The sequence below is a fragment of the Oncorhynchus tshawytscha genome, linkage group LG19 (genome assembly GCF_018296145.1).
Source record: "Oncorhynchus tshawytscha isolate Ot180627B linkage group LG19, Otsh_v2.0, whole genome shotgun sequence".
Lineage (NCBI taxonomy): Eukaryota > Metazoa > Chordata > Actinopteri > Salmoniformes > Salmonidae > Oncorhynchus > Oncorhynchus tshawytscha.
In genome coordinates, this window is record NC_056447.1 from 33227712 (window position 1) to 33242986 (window position 15275).

Sequence of the window (15275 nt, forward strand, 5' to 3'; positions counted from 1 at the left end):
TCTTCTTCTTCTTCGGTGGGGATTATCGGCAGTTGGCATCCAACGTCATGGTGCATTACCACCACCTACTGAACTGGAGTGTGGGCCAGAGACGGGTAGAAACTAAATCCTACCTGCCAGCCTCGTTGCTCTTAAAAAATATAACAAAATATTTGAGACTATAACTAATGACGTTCTACTCAATATACTACTTAAACTAATTTCCTGTATCCCCTTCTCCCTCATACTAGAACTCAGCCTCTCACTTTCCCGATGATACTGTCCACACTGTAGCAATACATGCTCCACAGTCTCTGTTTCCTTGCAAATAATCACACTTTCCTGTTGGAGGCTTTCCTATCACATTTAAAGTCTTATTCAACCGTCTGTGTCCCACCCGTAATCTTGTAAAAATAGCCTCCTCTTTTCTGTCCCTTCCTCTTGTCCTCCCCTCCCTGACTTTCCTCTGTAATTGAAATAAATGCCTGCCCTTAGTATCTCTATTCCATTGCTCCTGCCATCTCTGCACCATCACTGTCCATATCAGGCCTCTGCCTTGCTCATTGAAACTACAACATTCACATCCCCACTACTAAGTTCTTGTTTAGCCAGTACATCAACTGCATCGTTCCCCTCCACCTCCACATGGGCTGGGACCCCAAGTAAATCTTATCTGTATACCCATCTGTCTAATCCTGATATGGGTTAGTAGCACCTCATAAAGCAGGTCTTGTCTGCTACGTGACCTGAAGGACTGGAGACTCATCAACACTGCACATGAATCAGAGCAAATAACTACTCTGTCTGGCTAGACTTCCTCCACCCACTGCAAGGCCAACAGTATGGCCATCAGCTCCCCTGTATATACAGCCAGATGATCTGTAATACGTTTCCTGACTTCCACCCCACATTCCTGCACTACAAATGCTGACCCAGTACGTCCTGTCCTTGGATCTTTTGAATCATCTGAGTAAATGGCCACAAATTCCTGATACACAGTATCCAGACGTATCTTAAACAAATCAGATGGATCAACACTCTCCATATCTTTCTGTAGTCTCTCCAACACTTCTAGATCAACTACTGGAGGCGGGAATAGTTACTTTTGGACTAAACTCCCTTCCATACAGTCCCATCTCATTTCGCTTGGGTATTACCCACCCAAAGCTTGTGTTTTGTCTTTGCTCATGTTCCCAGCATGCCTGTCAAATCCCTTTAGCAGGATGAGACACCCCATGTCCCTGTAGGTTGACACAATAATTATTTGCCAGCTGCTGTCTCCTAATCTGCATATCCCCCATCTACACCTGTAGTGCAGCCACTGGGGAGGTCCGAAGTGCCCCACTACATATTCTGAGTCCTTGCCCCAGTTTGACATCTAGCCTTTCCAATGGGGGTCCGGGGCTGCCGAACCATACGCTATACGGACATTTTGTTTAACAACAGGAAAAAAGGAAAACACTTAATCTCCTTTATAGCACAAATAATATTATAGCATTGACATTATTGTTAACAGCATTAAAAGTAATGATTACTAGATAGTTATTATGGTAACAACAGTAATACAAATAACAAAACATTATTTATAATGCTACTATTAATAATAATGATTAACAATATTAATCACACCATTTTTATTATAATTATAATAATCAACTTTAGAAAACACTTTTAAATCCAATTTTTAATTAGCCCATTCATATTGCACAATGTTCAGTAGGTTTTTCATATTGGACATATACAGTATATGTCTGACCCTATCCTGTGTATGTGGCAATAAAACATCAAATTATTATTATTTGTATACATTTCTTTGCACCGTACACAATTTCCTGTACAGTACATTGTGTCGCAGTAAAAGGGGGTCCATTCTACTCAGGAGCACCTCTAGTTTCCAAATCCAGAGAGTTTACAACCCAAGGAGCCTGGCTGCTCATTCTGAAGCCATTAAAGAGTGGCTTATCAGCTTAATTCACTGGTGTGGCACACCCCCACAGCCCACAAGCATTATGACGTGTTCATATGGGATTCTCCAAAGTCAGGGAAAGTTATTTTGAGTTTAAAATGTACACCTAGGTGAATTGTATAAGGAAAAAGGTTTGTTTTGGGAATTTTCAAAATACTTTCAATAGTATTTACTTCCATGTCAGCTCTATGCCTGGAAATGCACTTGTCTGAAGCAAATTATCACAATTTCAAAGGAACGCAGTCTGGCTTTGAACTTACTCTTGAAGTTGTAATAGTAGAATGCACAAGGTGCAATTTCGAAATTGGATAGTGCATCATCAGTTTTCCTCTTGTCATGTAAGTCATTGCAGACCTTAGAGTAATTTTCTGGCAATTCTATACATTTTGCCATGTCTAATGTGTATTCATGTGATATTTGGGTCAGGGCCGGTTATTGCCACTCTGCCGCCCTAGGTGAGACCAAAAAAAATGCCAATGATTGGTTCAGATTTGGTCTGGACCGGACCAACAATCAATGTCCGTGGACATTGAAATCAAAGCCAGTCTGCATCGCACCAAATATGAACCAAACATAGACGTATATGATTGGTTCAGATTTGGTCGAGACCGGATCAAAAACCAATGTCGGTGAATGTGGAATTTAAGCCTGGTCCAGAATGCACCAAAATAGAAATCCAAAAGGCTTCGGAGTCAGCCCGTGGTTACTGAGCAGCCCACAGTGTTGTCTGGAATTAAATTGTATGGATGCCTATTTATGTGGTAAGCCTACCGTTTGTAAAACACCAACAACAAAAAGGTGTCCGGTCCAGACAGGACCAAAAAAAGCTTTCCAAATGACATTGGCTTGTGCTTACTGATGTGTAGCCTACCATGTCTGCCTGCAATGGAATTTTATGAATGCTCATCCGTGTTGTAGGTCCACCATTTGTAAAACAGGCCATTGCATTGGCTTTATTAGTCCTGATTCCTGTGACTAATCAACTTGGCTATTTAAACTCTGAATATCAGCCACCCAAAAGTAGCTACCCACTATGCATTCGGGCAGGTAGCATTCTCCTGGCATCCGCCAAGCTCAGATTTGTCCATTGGACTGCTAGATGGTGAAGCGTGACCCATCACTCCAGAGAAGGCGTTTACACTGCTTCAGAGTCCAATGGCTGTGAGCTTTACACCACTCCAGCCGACACTTGGCATTGTGCATGGTGATCTTAGGCTTGTGTTCCGCTGCTCGGCCATGGAAACCCATTTCATGATGCTCCCGACAAACAGTTCTTGTGCTGAAGTTGCTTCCAGAGGCAGTTTGGAACTTGGTAGTGAGTGTTTTTTTTTTATTTATTTTTTATTTCACCTTTATTTAACCAGGTAGGCTAGTTGAGAACAAGTTCTCATTTGCAACTGCGACCTGGCCAAGATAAAGCATAGCAGTGTGAACAGACAACACAGAGTTACATATGGAATAAACAATTAACAAGTCAATAACACAGTAGAAAAAAAAGGGGAGTCTATATACATTGTGTGCAAAAGGCATGAGGAGGTAGGCGAATAATTACAATTTTGCAGATTAATAACACTGGAGTGATAAATGATCAGATGGTCATGTACAGGTAGAGATATTGGTGTGCAAAAGAGCAGAAAAGTAAATAAATAAAAACAGTATGGGGATGAGGTAGGTAAAAATGGGTGGGCTATTTACCGATAGACTATGTACAGCTGCAGCGATCGGTTAACTGCTCAGACAGCAGATGTTTGAAGTTGGTGAGGGAGATAAAAGTCTCCAACTTCAGCGATTTTGCAATTCGTTCCAGTCACAGGCAGCAGAGAACTGGAACGAAAGGCGGCCAAATGAGGTGTTGGCTTTAGGGATGATCAGTGAGATACACCTGCTGGAGCGCGTGCTACGGATGGGTGTTGCCATCGTGACCAGTGAACTGAGATAAGGCGGAGCTTTACCTAGCATGGACTTGTAGATGACCTGGAGCCAGTGGGTCTGGCGACGAATATGTAGCGAGGGCCAGCCGACTAGAGCATACAAGTCGCAGTGGTGGGTGGTATAAGGTGCTTTAGTGACAAAACGGATGGCACTGTGATAAACTGCATCCAGTTTGCTGAGTAGAGTGTTGGAAGCAATTTTGTAGATGACATCGCCGAAGTCGAGGATCGGTAGGATAGTCAGTTTTACTAGGGTAAGTTTGGCGGCGTGAGTGAAGGATGCTTTGTTGCGGAATAGAAAGCCGATTCTTGATTTGATTTTCGATTGGAGATGTTTGATATGTTGCAACCGAGGACAGACTATTTGTTACGCGTTACGCAATTCAGCACTCGGCGGTCCCGTTCTATGAGCTTGTGTGGCCTAACACTTCGCAGCTGGTCAGAAATTTGACAAAATGACTTGTTGGAAAGGTGGCATCATATGACGGTGCCACATTGAAAGTCACTGAGATCTTCAGTAAGGCCATTCTACTGCCAATGTTTGTCTATGGAGATTACATTGCTGTGTGCACGATTTTATACACCTGTCAGCAAGGGGTGTGGCTGAGATAGCAGAATACATTAATTTGAAGGGGTGTCCATATACTTTTGTATATATATAGTGTATTTTCTTTTTCGCTATGATCAGCTTGTCAAAAATGGACAGATACAAACTTAAAACCACTGATCATGACACCCGGGTGAAACTCCTGGACAGTTGTGATTGTCCATTCCTTATTGTCCATTCCTTATTGTCCATTCCTTATTGTCCATTCCTTCTTGTCCATTCCTTCTTGTCCATTTTACTTTGACCTGTCCTGTTTTTAGGATATGTTTGTCAACATGACAGCAAATGTTTTATTTGATTGGGTGCCATTTAGGTTAAGCTATTTGATCGGAGAAACCTGCATGGTATAAACAGTGTCCATCTCATTACATTGTCATACATTTTATCTCCAGCCTGTAGGCTACATAAAATGCCACATACTCTTTCGACCATATCCTATATCTGCTACATGATTTATGTTAGAGCACCACAGCAATAACTCTCTCCAACAGCACCCTGGAGAGGTGGGCTGGAAATGGACAAGCAAAATATTTTGCACCCCTGCCTTTGACAAAGTGGGCACTGCTTCTAACAGGGTTGCATCAGCGATCACCTAAAAAGCCCATATGCCACTGGTTGAGAGAAATTGTTACTGTTTTTGTGCAGTATTATGTGAGGTTTCATGTCGTCATTCTCCCGCAGAAGGTGGCTGCCTAATTCTGCCTAATGAGTGGTCAGGCCGTGATTTGTGTAGATCAAACATTACAACAAAATTGATTGGCTAAAAAACAAGAGGGGTGTGAACAGTGCTTGTGCCAATAGAAATTGTTTGGGAACGCTGAGCTATACCATAAGGCAGTGGCGACCTGTCATTCAGGGCATGTGGGGCTGAGCCCCACCTGTTTTGAGCCCCACCTGTTTAACAAAAAGAAAAATAAATATTATTATGATTATTATTTTAATTAGATTTTTTTGCCTGTTTTGCATGTTATTTTGGTATTAATACATGTTAAAAAATTCAAAAGGCACTTGCACATCTGAGCAATCTAATTTGCAGGTGCATGGCAACAAGTGAACAAGATGAAGGAAAAAGGAAACCGCACACTGCTCTTGATAGTATCACTGATATTTAATAAGCTTACGTATCGGCCTCACCGCCTTCGTCAGAGCTTTTGTGAATTTTTTTAAAATGTGCCCCGTTATGTAGACATAGCCCCTCCCACATCCGTTCTACACATCGAATGGGGTTGAAGGCAAGGGGAAAACAAATAAGTGCTACCAAATATATCAATATGCGTTTCATAAATATTACAAAAGTCTATAAATAAGACGTATGAAACACGTTTGTAAAATCAAAATGAGAACATAGCAAGTTTACATTAGTCATTGGGTACATCATACGAAAAACAGAAAAATCTTAAATAGGCACATAATTCGTGTTCAAATTCACAACATAACACACATAGGCATTTCATCATTAAGCCCTTTCAGAAATAATGTCTGGAGGGTGAAAATCCCAAAACATTTCCTTCTCCTCAGAGTATTATTGATATCACCTCCCCTGTCTGATATCTTAGCTTTCTCTATGCCACAAAATCTAAAGGTAGAAATATCATGCTTCATTCAGGTCATTGAAATGTATTGCGACTGGATAATCCCTGTCGTTTCTCCTGATTGAACTTTTGTGTTCACTAATTCTTTGTTTGAGAGAACGAGAGGTTTTACCGAGATAGCATAGCCCACATGGACATTTAATAATGTAAATAACATGGGTGGTGGAACACGTAATAATGTAATTTATTTGGAACCGTTTTCCTGTGTGTGGGTGGCAGAAATATTCACACTTTATCATATTGTTGCACTGTGCGCATCCTCTGCATTTATAGCTACCATTTGGTAGAGGGCGTAAAAGGGCCTGGCTGATTAGTAGAGGGCGTAAAAGGGCCTGGCTGATTGTCTTCTCATATACACAATAAGTGGTGGATTTTTAAATTCAGCCGGCAAAACTGGGTCCGATGATAAAATATGCCAGTGTTTCTTGACCACACCTCCCACTTTACGCGAGTTCAAAGTATATGTAGTTGTGAACATTACGGAGTGTTCTTTAACGGGTCTTTTTTGTAACAGTTCATCTCGTGTTTTTTCCAATGCCAAATTAAGAGCTTCATCCACACATTGTGGCGAATAGCCTCTTCTTGGAAACCTAATGCACATCTCCGCTGCTTTTTCTAGATAATTCTCTGTGGAGTAACATATCTGAAATGCGCTGTCTGAAAAATTGGCTTCTTGGAAGTCCCCTTTTTAAAGGCTCAGGGTGGATGCTGTCTCCCTGCAATAGAGTATTTCTGTCCGTTTCTTTTCTATACAGAGTTGTAAACAGGGTTCCATTTGATTTCTCAATCCACATGTCAAGGTAATGAACACGTTGAGTGTCACGTTCAATAGTGAATTTAGGATTTGGGTCAATGTCATTGAGTAATGCCATAAAATCTGAATGCTCTTTATCAGTTCCTTCCCATATGCAAAAAATGTCGTCAATATATCATACCACTTCAGGACTTTATTCAAAAATGGATTGTTAACAAAACGTTCTTCAAAAAGACCCACATAAAGGTTAGCATAGCTCGGAGTGAATGTGGAGCTCATCGATGTTCCATTCGTTTGGATTCATCATATTCATCATCAAACCTAAAACAGTTATATGTCAAAACATATTCCGCAAGCTCTAAAATGAAGTTTGTTGGTGGATATTCATTAGTATCTCTGTCTCTCAAATAGTGTGCTAGTGCTGCCAGCCCCCCCACATGGGGAATGCTGGTATACAGACTCTCGACATCTAATGTGACCAGAATACAGTCTTCTTTTAAACCCGTTATTGGTGAGATCTTGTTTATGAAGTCTGTAGAGTCTTTTACATATGATGGCAATGCACATTAGTTTTAAAAATAGAGTCTACAAAGTTCGACAATGGCTCTAGCATTGAGCCTATTCTTGATGCTTCCGGCGCCAACAGAGACAGAGATGGCCGCCTCGCTTCGCGTTCCTAGGAAACTATGCAGTTTTTTGTTTTTTTACGTGTTATTTCTTACATTAGTACCCCAGGTCATCTTAGGTTTCATTACATACAGTCGAGAAGAACTACTGAATATAAGATCAGCGTCAACTCACCATCAGTACGACCAAGAATATGTTTTTCGCGACGCGGATCCTGTGTTCTGCCTTACAAACAGGACAACGGAGTGGATTCCATGCAGCGACCCAAAAAAACGACTCCGAAAAAGAGGGAAACGAGGCGGTCTTCTGGTCAGACTCCGGAGACGGGCACACCGTGCACCACTCCCTAGCATTCTTCTTGCCAATGTCCAGTCTCTTGACAACAAGGTTGATGAAATCCGAGCAAGGGTAGCATTCCAGAGGGACATCAGAGACTGTAACGTTCTTTGCTTCACGGAAACATGGCTCACTGGAGAGACGCTATCCGAGGCGGTGCAGCCAGCGGGTTTCTCCACGCATCGCGCCGACAGAAACAAACATCTTTCTGGTAAGAAGAGGGGCGGGGGCGTATGCCTTATGGCTAACGTGACATGGTGTGATGAAAGAAACATACAGGAACTCAAATCCTTCTGTTCACCTGATTTAGAATTCCTCACAATCAAATGTAGACCGCATTATCTACCAAGAGAATTCTCTTCGATTATAATCACAGCCGTATATATCCCCCCCCAAGCAGACACATCGATGGCTCTGAACGAACTTTATTTAACTCTCTGCAAACTGGAAACCATATATCCGGAGGCTGCATTCATTGTAGCTGGGGATTTTAACAAGGCTAATCTGAAAACAAGACTCCCTAAATTTTATCAGCATATCGATTGCGCAACCAGGGGTGGAAAGACCTTGGATCATTGTTACTCTAACTTCCGCGACGCATATAAGGCCCTGCCCCGCCACCCTTTCGGAAAAGCTGACCACGACTCCATTTTGTTGATCCCTGCCTACAGACAGAAACTAAAACAAGAGGCTCCCACGCTGAGGTCTGTCCAACGCTGGTCTGACCAAGCTGACTCCACACTCCAAGACTGCTTCCATCACGTGGACTGGGAGATGTTTCGTATTGCGTCAGACAACAACATTGACGAATACGCTGATTCGGTGTGCGAGTTCATTAGAACGTGCGTTGAAGATGTCGTTCCCATAGCAACGATTAAAACATTCCCTAACCAGAAACCGTGGATTGATGGCAGCATTCGCGTGAAACTGAAAGCGCGAACCACTGCTTTTAATCAGGGCAAGGTGTCTGGTAACATGACCGAATACAAACAGTGCAGCTATTCCCTCCGCAAGGCTATCAAACAAGCTAAGCGTCAGTACAGAGACAAAGTAGAATCTCAATTCAACAGCTCAGACACAAGAGGCATGTGGCAGGGTCTACAGTCAATCACGGACTACAGGAAGAAATCCAGCCCAGTCACGGACCAGGATGTCTTGCTCCCAGGCAGACTAAATAACTTTTTTGCCCGTTTTGAGGACAATACAGTGCCACTGACAGGGCCTGCAACGAAAACATGCGGTCTCTCCTTCACTGCAGCCGAGGTGAGTAATACATTTAAACGTGTTAACCCTCGCAAGGCTGCAGGCCCAGACGGCATCCCCAGCCGCGCCCTCAGAGCATGCGCAGACCAGCTGGCCGGTGTGTTTACGGACATATTCAATCAATCCCTATACCAGTCTGCTGTTCCCACATGCTTCAAGAGGGCCACCATTGTTCCTGTTCCCAAGAAAGCTAAGGTAACTGAGCTAAACGACTACCGCCCGTAGCACTCACTTCCGTCATCATGAAGTGCTTTGAGAGACTAGTCAAGGACCATATCACCTCCACCCTACCTGACACCCTAGACCCACTCCAATTTGCTTACCGCCCAAATAGGTCCACAGACGATGCAATCTCAACCACACTGCACACTGCCCTAACCCATCTGGACAAGAGGAATACCTATGTGAGAATGCTGTTCATCGACTACAGCTCGGCATTCAACACCATAGTACCCTCCAAGCTCGTCATCAAGCTCGAGACCCTGGGTCTCGACCCCGCCCTGTGCAACTGGGTACTGGACTTCCTGACGGGCCGCCCCCAGGTGGTGAGGGTAGGCAACAACATCTCCTCCCCGCTGATCCTCAACACTGGGGCCCCACAAGGGTGCGTTCTGAGCCCTCTCCTGTACTCCCTGTTCACCCACGACTGCGTGGCCACGCCCGCCTCCAACTCAATCATCAAGTTTGTGGACGACACAACAGTGGTAGGCTTGATTACCAACAACGACGAGACGGCCTACAGGGAGGAGGTGAGGGCCCTCGGAGTGTGGTGTCAGGAAAATAACCTCACACTCAACGTCAACAAAACTAAGGAGATGATTGTGGACTTCAGGAAACAGCAGAGGGAACACCCCCTATCCACATCGATGGAACAGTAGTGGAGAGGGTAGCAAGTTTTAAGTTCCTCGGCATACACATCACAGACAAACTGAATTGGTCCACTCACACAGACAGCATCGTGAAGAAGGCGCAGCAGCGCCTCTTCAACCTCAGGAGGCTGAAGAAATTTGGCTTGTCACCAAAAGCACTCACAAACTTCTACAGATGCACAATCGAGAGCATCCTGGCGGGCTGTATCACCGCCTGGTACGGCAACTGCTCCGCCCTCAACCGTAAGGCTCTCCAGAGGGTAGTGAGGTCTGCACAACGCATCACCGGGGGCAAACTACCTGCCCTCCAGGACACCTACACCACCCGATGTTACAGGATGGCCATAAAGATCATCAAGGACATCAACCACCCGAGCCACTGCCTGTTCACCCCGCTATCATCCAGAAGGCGAGGTCAGTACAGGTGCATCAAAGCTGGGACCGAGAGACTGAAAAACAGCTTCTATCTCAAGGCCATCAGACTGTTAAACAGCCACCACTAACATTGTGTGGCTGCTGCCAACACACTGACACTGACACTGACTCAACTCCAGCCACTTTAATAATGGGAATTGATGGGAAATGATGTAAATATATCACTAGCCACTCAATGTTAGTGGTGGCTGTTTAACAGTCTGATGGCCTTGAGATAGAAGCTGTTTTTCAGTCTCTCGGTCCCAGCTTTGATGCACCTTTGATGCTACCTTATATAATGTTACTTACCCTACATTATTCATCTCATATGCATACGTATATACTGTACTCTATATCATCGACTGCATCCTTATGTAATACATGTATCACTAGCCACTTTAACTATGCCACTTTGTTTACATACTCATCTCATATGTATATACTGTACTCGATACCATCTACTGTATCTTGCCTATGCTGCTCTGTACCATCACTCATTCATATATCCTTATGTACATATTCTTTATCCCCTTACACTGTGTATAAGACAGTAGTTTTTTGGAATTGTTAGTTAGATTACTTGTTGGTTATTACTGCATTGTCGGAACTAGAAGCACAAGCATTTCGCTACACTCGCATTAACATCTGCTAACCATGTGTATGTGACAAATAAAATTTGATTTGATTTGATTTATTCCTGCAACCACTGGTCTGCCTGAATAGTTGCCTGGTTGTGTTTTAGGTTTGTGTAATTTCGGTAAAATGTACAAGCATGGACGTATGGCACATTTGCAGCAAGGATATTCATATTCAGGTTTTGAGATCAGGTTGTTTAATGGGGCTCCAGATTAGAGCATATTTCCCTTTGGATCACCTGTGTGGGATCAACACTCAGTTTTCTATAGAAACGTTCATTACTGAGTAGTCTCTGAATTTCTTCTTTATATTTATCATAGTCTAAAACAACCACAGCACCCCCCTTGTCTGCAGGTATTAATACATGTCACATATCAGTTTGCAAACAATGCTTTCTTGAGGAAGGGAGCTCCAAAATGCAGGTGTTTCAGGCTAGCTCAATGCTTTCTGTGGTGGTGGGGCAGCCAGCGGAAAATACGGAGTTTAGGGGTTGGTAATGTTCACTAATTGTGCTGTGACTGGCTCAGTGTTCTGTCACTCATGGGACACTAGGTCACCGCAAAATCTACAGGGAGAGCTCAAAAATTCAAGCCCATTGCACCCAGTTACAAAAGAAGTGCCCATCCAAGAATGTTCAAGGTCATTGGCCACAGTTAAAGTCAAATCACATTATGTCTATCGTAGAGTTGATTGGACATATCTTCAAAATCTTAGCTAGCAAGCTAGAAATCATCATCGTGAATCAAGCTGACAATCTACCGGCAAATCCTTTTAAATCCTTGTCATATGAAGAGAAATAATGAAGAGAAATTATAGATAAAAATGTATCGGTGCTCATCGGCTATTGGACATAAACATTACACAACAAGTTGGAAATCGCTAATTCAACAATGAGTGGTTTGGAAGGAATCAGTGGCTAACTGCAATCACTAGCCTGCTATTCAGTGGAGTGGGTGTGTGGTCCAAGTCTGGGTTTAAGGGTCTCTTTTCCAAGCTTGAAAGGATAAATATTCAACATTGGCCATGCTGTCAATCCAGCATGACTTCTGCTGCGTTCAAAACAACTGGAAACTCAGAACTGGGAAATCTCAGACTTCAGTGAGTTCAAGACAACTGGGAACTCTGGAAAAAAAAGCTCTGATTGGGAAATTACGCTTTGAACGGTCTTCCAACTCGGAATTGCAAGTCGGGAACTTGAGCCTCTTTCTAGAGTTCCGACCTGAAGATCACTGACGTCATGAGTTCCAAGTTGTCTTGAAAGCACCATGAATCCAGAGAATGCCAGACTTTGATGACAAAATCTGACCACAAAATTTGCCCACGAAAGACTACCGTGCCACCTTCCTGTTCAAGTGAGCTCAGCACAATAAGGTGAGTCCAACAATTTCTTGTAAGCTGCTGCATAACTGATGAAATATGCCATGGAGATTTGTATACTGTAGCTAAGAAATTAATACTAAGTGTATGTTATGTAGTAAGCTGTCAGTAGCTCATGTGCCTCCCCCTAATAATTTGGTCCCTTTTACCCTCATAACTTAGCCTACTGTTCTGACTTGGTGGTGCACATGTAGCCAATAGCCTGTTTTAGAGAAATGTCATCATCGAATATTGTAAAGCTTTCATTGTCTGCTTATATGCCCCCTTTATTTATCGTACGGTTCTGACTTGGTGTAGAGAATTCTGTAAGAACGGCCCATGTTCTGAATTCTGTCGCTGTACACTTCAAAAGTGCTGAACAAATAGTTGACTACGTCCGTCCCAGCTCGCTCATTAATGTCTTAATCGAAATGACAGATTGCCTCTTATCTGCTCGTCGTCCGGTTATGCCATAGTTTGTACATCTCAATTGTCAGTAGTAGTAAGTCAGCCACATCAGCTATTTTTTTTTAAAAGGCAATAAATGAGGCTGAATGAACTGTTTCGCTGCCAGACAAGGCTCTGCTGATAGCAAGGTGTAGCAGAAAGGTGTTGGGATTGCTGTTGGGACTCTGCTGTAGGGACAGCTTTATGTAGGCCCTAACAGTTTGAAGGGCACCGTTTGTCACCGTTATAGTGCAATTCATGTATTGTTTAGTGTTGTGTTGTGTAGTGGCTTTGCTGGCATGCATCTATAAAAAAATGGGGGTTTGCCCCACCAAGATTTCCATGCTAAAATTGCCACTGCCATAAGGATCCCTTATTCATGTCCTCTTATTACACTATATATAATAAGGATCCCTTATTTCATATAGTGCAACAAGACCACCCATTGTCTGTGAAGTTCTCTACTTTGATAGATTTTAACAAACAATGTTGGAATAATCATGGTCACAACCATGGACTCTAAACTCCATCTGCCTGATAGATTAAAATAGAATATGAATTTTGGTTAAAATATATTACATCTAATTAGGTTTTAGAGTCATAAAGCAATAGAGGAAAAGCTAGATTGCTACTGTGTACTGTACATTATTTATTTATTTTGCTCCTTTGCACCCCATTATTTTTATTTCTACTTTGCACATTTTTCCACTGCAAATCTACCATTCCAGTGTTTTACTTGCTATATTGTATCTACTTTGCCACCATGGCCTTTTTTTGCCTTTACCTCCATTATCTCAGCTCATTTGCTCACATCGTATATATACTTGTTTCTACTGTATTATTGACTGTATGTTTGTTTTACTCCATGTGTAACTCTGTGTTGTTGTATGTGTCGAACTGCTTTGCTTTATCTTGGCCAGGTCGCAATTGTAAATGAGAACTTGTTCTCAACTTTCCTACCTGGTTAAATAAAGGTGAAATAAAAATAAATAAATAAAACATCACCTGAATGAATAAGAAAAAAAAATGTCTAAACGCTGTAAAACATAAACTCTGGTATATTGTTGTCTAATGTCAACTTTATTGGGGATTTTCAAATGAACAATTTCCCAAAGTAGAAAGAGGAGGAAGGTAAGCGCTACTAAGGTACACAATAGTACATTTTGGTAGCTAGAAGGTGCTCTTTGGTAAAAGGGGTAAATTGGTCATCAAATAGAAAGGAGGACCAAGGCACTCTTCATATAATTGATTAAAATGCCTTTATTAGTATGGCATGTTCAATAGAAACAAAGTTTTAAAAACCGACGCGTTTCGGCTGCATGGCCTTCATCAGGGAGTAATTTCCCATGTTTGTATTGAACTTTTATTTTTTTAGAGGCAAAAATCTATCTGTTTTGAGTATCTGTTGTCAACTCTGTCAGTGGCTTGTCAACTCTGCCACTGATGGCTAACCCCAATATTCAAAAAAATATATTGTCATCACTTTTCCGCAACATGTGCTTAAACAATTTAAGTATTTTCTGTGCTAGGCCTAAGGCATAATGTTTGCTTAATAATTTTATGTTCTAAATCTAGAAAAAGCATATCAAAATGCTAACGAAATTAGCCCTGGAACATTTAATAGTGCTATAAAACAAAACAAAAGGAAGTTTCAAGATTTGTATTAGATATTTGAATAATCTAATGTTAGAATTGAACAATCAAGGCCTTTAAACACTTACTGACTCAAATCTCCAGCCACTTTAATAATGGAAAAATTGATGTGAAAAATGTATCACTAGCCACTTTAAACAATGCCACTTAATATAATGTTTACATACCCTACATTACTCATCTCATATGTATATACTGTACGCTATATCATCTACTGCATCTTACCATCTTTATGTAATAGATGTATCACTAGCCACTTTAAACAATGTCATTTTATATGTTTACATACCCTACATTACTCATCTCATATGTATATACTGTACCCAATACCATCTACTGCATCTTGCCTTTCTGTACCATCACTCATTCATATATCTTTATGTACATATTCTTCATCCCTTTACACGTGTGTGTATAAGGTAGTTGTTGTGAAATTGTTAGGTTAGATTACTCGTTGGTTATTACTGCATTGTCGGAAGTAGAAGCACAAGCATTTCGCTACACTCGCATTAACATATGCTAACCATGTGTATATGGCAAATAAAATTGGATTTGATAGTAAAAATGAAATGCCTTTTCTGGTGTCTGACAGAGTTGACATAAATCCAGTTAGTTGCATTTTATTTAAAAAAATACACATAAAAAATTGGTTGTTCGGTTACATGGTGTGATAGCTGATACTTTAGTCTATCAAAATATATATTTCATATTTTGTTCATATTAAGGCAAATATTGTGGAGCAAAAGTTTACATTGTCCAATCTTTGAAGAATCCATGAGCTCTAAAACAGCATCTCTTTTTCTCAACCTCATCGCAAAATGTGTAAAATAGCATGAGATTAGCTA